The sequence below is a fragment of the Saccopteryx bilineata genome, chromosome 9 (assembly GCF_036850765.1).
Source record: "Saccopteryx bilineata isolate mSacBil1 chromosome 9, mSacBil1_pri_phased_curated, whole genome shotgun sequence".
NCBI lineage: Eukaryota > Metazoa > Chordata > Mammalia > Chiroptera > Emballonuridae > Saccopteryx > Saccopteryx bilineata.
In genome coordinates, this window is record NC_089498.1 from 30,206,838 (window position 1) to 30,211,961 (window position 5,124).

Below are 5,124 nucleotides of genomic sequence, written 5' to 3' on the forward strand. Positions count from 1 at the left end.
AGATCACCCAGGACGAATATGGATCGATAAAGGGTAGAAGTCCAAGGTTTGAGCTCTGGGGGACTTCAACCTTTAGAGAGTTAAAGAATGACCAGCACTCAGCCAAGAAAACAGGCCATCCAGAAATGGGAGGAGAATCAGAAGAGAAGGTCGTCCCTGAAGCTGAGAGAAGAAAGGGTGTCAAGGAGAATGTGATCAACTGTGTCAACTACTGATAAAGGCAGGTCAGATAAAGGCAAAAGGACTATTGGATTTAGCCTCAAGGAGGTAGGTCACTGTAAACTTAAGAGAAGTGGGGCTTCCTGGAGGTCGAAGTACAAAATCCTGATGACTGTGGTTTCAAGAATGAGTGGGATAACAGAAATCTGGAGGCAGCAAGTATGGACAAGTCTTTGAGGTCCTCCATAAAGCCATCGTGTTTTTATTTTCCCTGAAGCTACTGTGAATTGCTTTCTGTTGCTCATAACCACACACACACACACACACAGCCCAGACTAATGAAGGTGGGAAGCAGGAGGCAAAGGAATATATTAAATATCTACTACTTCATATACATCTCAATTCAGAATACCAGGAACATCATATACATTCTCTCAATTAATTTTAACTTTATATAAAAACCCTATAAAATAGGTATTCTTTTTTCCTTTTAGTGTAAAGTTTTTATACTTAGAATTAGCCAGCTAGACTCAGTTTAGATGGTCCCAATTTTGTGGGCAACATCTAAAGCCTCATACTTGGGAGCTAGTCAAAAATATATGCTTTCTTCTATCAGGCCTGAGCAGGGTGTTGACCTTGGCCACATCAATGTCACAGAGCCTCTTCACAGCCTGTTTGACCTGGTACTTGTTGGCCTTGACATCCACGATCGATACAAGTGTATTGTTGTCTTCCATCTTCTTCGTGGCTGACTCTGCGTAGCCAGGGGAGCTTGAGGATGACATAGTGGTCAGGCTTGTTTCTCCTGGGGGTGCTCTTCCCAGGGCATTTAGGTTGCCTTAAGAGCTGCAGTGTCGGCCTTGGCCGGTTGGCTCAGCGGTAGAGCGTCGGCCTGGCGTGCGGGGGACCGGAGTTCGATTCCCGGCCAGGGCACACAGGAGAAGCACCCATTTGCTTCTCCACTCCTGCCCCCACCCCTTCCTCTCTGTCTCTCTCTCCCCTCCCGCAGCCAAGGCTCCATTGGAGCGAAGATGGCCCGGGCGCTGGGGATGGCTCCTTGGCCTCTGCCTCAGGCGCTAGAGTGGCTCTGGTCTCGGCAGAGCGACGCCCCGGAGGGGCAGAGCATCACCCCCTGGTGGGAAGAGCATCGCCCCCTGGTGGGCGTGCCAGGTGGATCCCAGTCGGGCACATGCGGGAGTCTGTCTGACTGTCTCTCCCCGTTTCCAGCTTCAGAAAAAAGGAAATAAATAAATAAATAAAAATTTAAAAAGAGCTGCAGTGTCTTTACCTGCTGGAAGGTGGGTGACATGCCGATAATCTTTTGTGTGTGTGTGTGTGTGTGTGTGTGTGTGTCTGCTTTTTCTATGTGTGTGACAGAGACAGAGAGAAGGACAGATAAGGACAGACAGACAGGAAGGGAGAAAGATGAGAAACATCAATTCTTCGTTGCAGCTCCTTAGTCTCCTTAGTTGTTCACTGATTGCTTTCTCATATGTGCCTTGACCTGCGGGCTACAGCAGAGAGAGTGACCCCTTGCTCAAGCCAGCAACCTTTGGGTTCAAGCCAGCAACCATGGGGTCATGTCTATGATCCCACACTCAAGCCAGCAACCCCACACTCAAGCTGGTGAGCCCGTGCTCAAGCGGCAATCTTGGGGTTTCTAACCTGGATCCTCTGCAACCCAGTCTGACATTCTATCCACTGCGCCACCTCCTGGTCAGGCTGTAGCTGCCTTTCAGCACTGCTTTCTTTGCCTTCAAAGCCTTTGCTTTAGCTTTGGCTTGGAGAGGGGTGGGTACTTCCGTCTTTGCTTCTGACACCATCTTTGTGTTCTTAATCCCCATTTACAGATAAGAAAACTGAGACTCAGAGAAATCAACTACTATTGTGTACAAACCCAGATCTGACTCCAGATCTTACAGCACAGCCATGAAGGGACAAATATTGAAGGACTAGGAGGTCAGCAAGGCCCTCCTTTGGCATTAATATATATGCCAGTGATTCCAAACTTCAGAACCACCTGTAGGGTTTGTTGAAACACAGGTTTCCAGGCCCCAGATCAACACTGGGTAGGAAACAGGGTTTCTAACAAGTTCAAGGTGATGCTGTGCTGCTGGGCCAGGAACCACGCTTTGAGAACCACAGGTCTGTGCCGTCACACTCACATACTTATCACCATGCAGCCATAACTGAGATTACCAAGATGAGACATGGAACTCCTTGAATTCCACTACTTCAGGAACATAGTTTCTTTGGGAAATGTACTCAGTGTGGAACCTGTAGGAATTGCTCTCTCCAAGTCCTGCAGGCCAGGCTGCTTCAGGCAGGTAGGTCTTGACATTCGTTTACATGTCTTCTGGTTTGCAACCTTTCTGGGATAATGTGGGAGAAAAACCCATTAGTTTCTCACCCAAAACTTGCACAGGACCGTTGGACTCTTGAGCTGAACAGCTCACCTCTCTGATGCTTTCTGTCCAGACCATAGTGCCCAACCCTGGAATTGTATGTTCCTCTTTGATCTTGTCTATCCTCACCTGGCCATAGAGTGGGGCTGGGTTTCTTTGGGGGTTTTGCATAAATAGTACAGAATGCAGGACTGATCTTGAAGTCATATTCACTTGAATTCTATTCCAAACTCTGCTGAGTAGTAGCTGTGTTCCCCAAGGCAAACTACTTGACATCCCTGACCCTCAGTTTCCCCTACTTTAAAACAGACACAAAAAGAAAAATATTTCTTAGGTTGCTGGTATTGATTATCAGAACTATTTGTTAAATGCCTAGAATAACATCGGATCATTTACAACAAAATGGTGGGATCTTGATAATATTATACGGAGTGAAATAAGTAAATCAGAAAAAAACAAGAACTGCAGGATTCCATACATTGGTGGGACATAAAAACGAGACTAAGAGACATGGACAAGGGTGTGGTGGTTACGAGGGGTGGGGGGAGAGAAGGAAGGAGAGGGGGAAGGGGAGGGGCACAAAGAAAACTAGATAGAAGGTGACGGAGGACAATATGACTTTGGGTGATGGGTATGCAACATAATTGAATGACAAGATAACCTGGACATGTTTTATTTGAATATATGTACCCTGATTTATTGATGTCACCCCATTAAAATTAATACAAATTTATTTATAAAAAAAAAGAGCCACATCTGGCTCATGAGCCATAGGTTCCTGACCCCTGATCTACAGTATAATAGCAGAAGGGAAATTAAACTGAGGTTTATTACATATTGCTAAAAAAAAATGCCTAGAATAAAGAATGGTTGCTAACCAAGTTGTTTATTCATTTATTTAACAATACTTATTGAGCACATACTATGTTCCAGGCATAGTACTAAGAGCTGAGGATATAGCAGGAAAGAGAGCAAACAAAACCTTCTGCCCTCCTAGATCTTAAGGTCTGGAAGACACAATTAAACAATTAGTGGAAAATAATTATTATTGCATAGTGTTTAAATGAGTTATTTTTTGGAAAGGGTGTGGGGTTCACCTTGTCAGGAAGGCTGCAAGTTTCCATAGGATGGTCAGAGAAGGCCTCATGGAGAAGATGTTCTTAGAGCAAAGACTTGAAGGAGCTCAGGAAGTGAACTGTGAAAACCACTGGGACAAGACTACTTGAGGCAGTGAAGAGCATGTGCAAAGTCCTTTAGACTAGGGCCTTCTGCATGGGTTTGAAGATTAGCAAGGAGTGCGTGAAGGGAAGAGGACTAGCAACGAGGTCAGGTCATAATTACATGGTGTTTATTAATGGAATTTATAAACCAGTGGTAAGTCACAGCTGCTCTAAGACAATTCATCTAGTGACAGCTACCTAAAAGTCACATTTTCCATGATTGCAACATTTATACATGACACAGTAGCCCTTTATAAGCTTATTTGTGTGATGGAGTCATTCCCTACATTGCCAATTATAATCTAAAGTGTCTAAAGTGACCTTTCCTAATACCAATAAACCCACATTCTCCAAGGGTGGAACTGAAAAATGAATGAATGAATGAATAAATAAATAAATAAATGAACAAATGAATGAGGTTCTCCATGAATTCCTCCTGGGAAGGCACAGTTGGATATCTATTGTGCCCAGAGACCCATATTCTTTTTGGTATCTGTCATAGCCACCCACATGCTGGCCGCTAGGGGGCGCTGCTTCCCACTTAAGGCCCTCCAAACCTTAATGAGGAACCAGAGTACTACTTTAATGTCCCTTAACACAGTGGTCCCCAATTCCCGGCCCGCGGACTGGTACCAGTCTGTGGGCCATTTGGTACTGGTCCGCAGAGAAAGAATAAATAACATACATCATTTCCATTTTATTTATATTTAAGTCTGAACGATGTTTTATTTTTTTAAAATGACCAGATTCTCTCTGTTACATCCGTCTAAGACTCACTCTTGATGCTTGTCTCATAAGTTCAACAATTATATTTTAAAATACCACAGTTTTTACACTGGTAGCATAATTTTATTTTGTGCCTTTATCTGTCCCACCCTAAAGGCCAGTCCGTGAAAGTATTTTCTGACGTTAAACCGGTCCGTGGCCCAAAAGAGGTTGGGGACCACTGCCTTAACACAGAGGAATCAAGGCTGAAGCATGTAATGAGGGTTTGCAAACACTGAGGAGAACAAAGGGTAACTAAACACGGACACCCATTGGAAATGTGATCATCTTGGGGTTCTAGGCCAGCCCTGGAATCCGGCTCCTAGCCAGCCTCTTGACATAGGCACCTCCTCGCACTTATTTGTGCATGTCACCCATCCCTGTTGGGTGAATACCGCGCGCCAGGCACTGTGCGAGGCAATGGGAATATGTTTTGAATAAAATAAGCATAGATATTATACTTAACCAAGAAATCAATACTTATCCCATAGTGGAATGGGCCAGGAAAGGAAATGAAGAGGGTGAGGTGATAGAGAATGTAAGAGACTGTGTAGGGTGGCCAGAGAAGACCTCTT

At 44.7% G+C, this 5,124-nt stretch overlaps 1 pseudogene; it reads right to left on the reverse strand.

The window, feature by feature from the left end:
• Positions 1-694: 694 nt before the first annotated feature.
• LOC136313459 (large ribosomal subunit protein uL23-like) lies at positions 695-1,982 on the reverse strand (annotated as a pseudogene).
• Between the last annotated feature and the right edge of the window lie 3,142 nt (positions 1,983-5,124).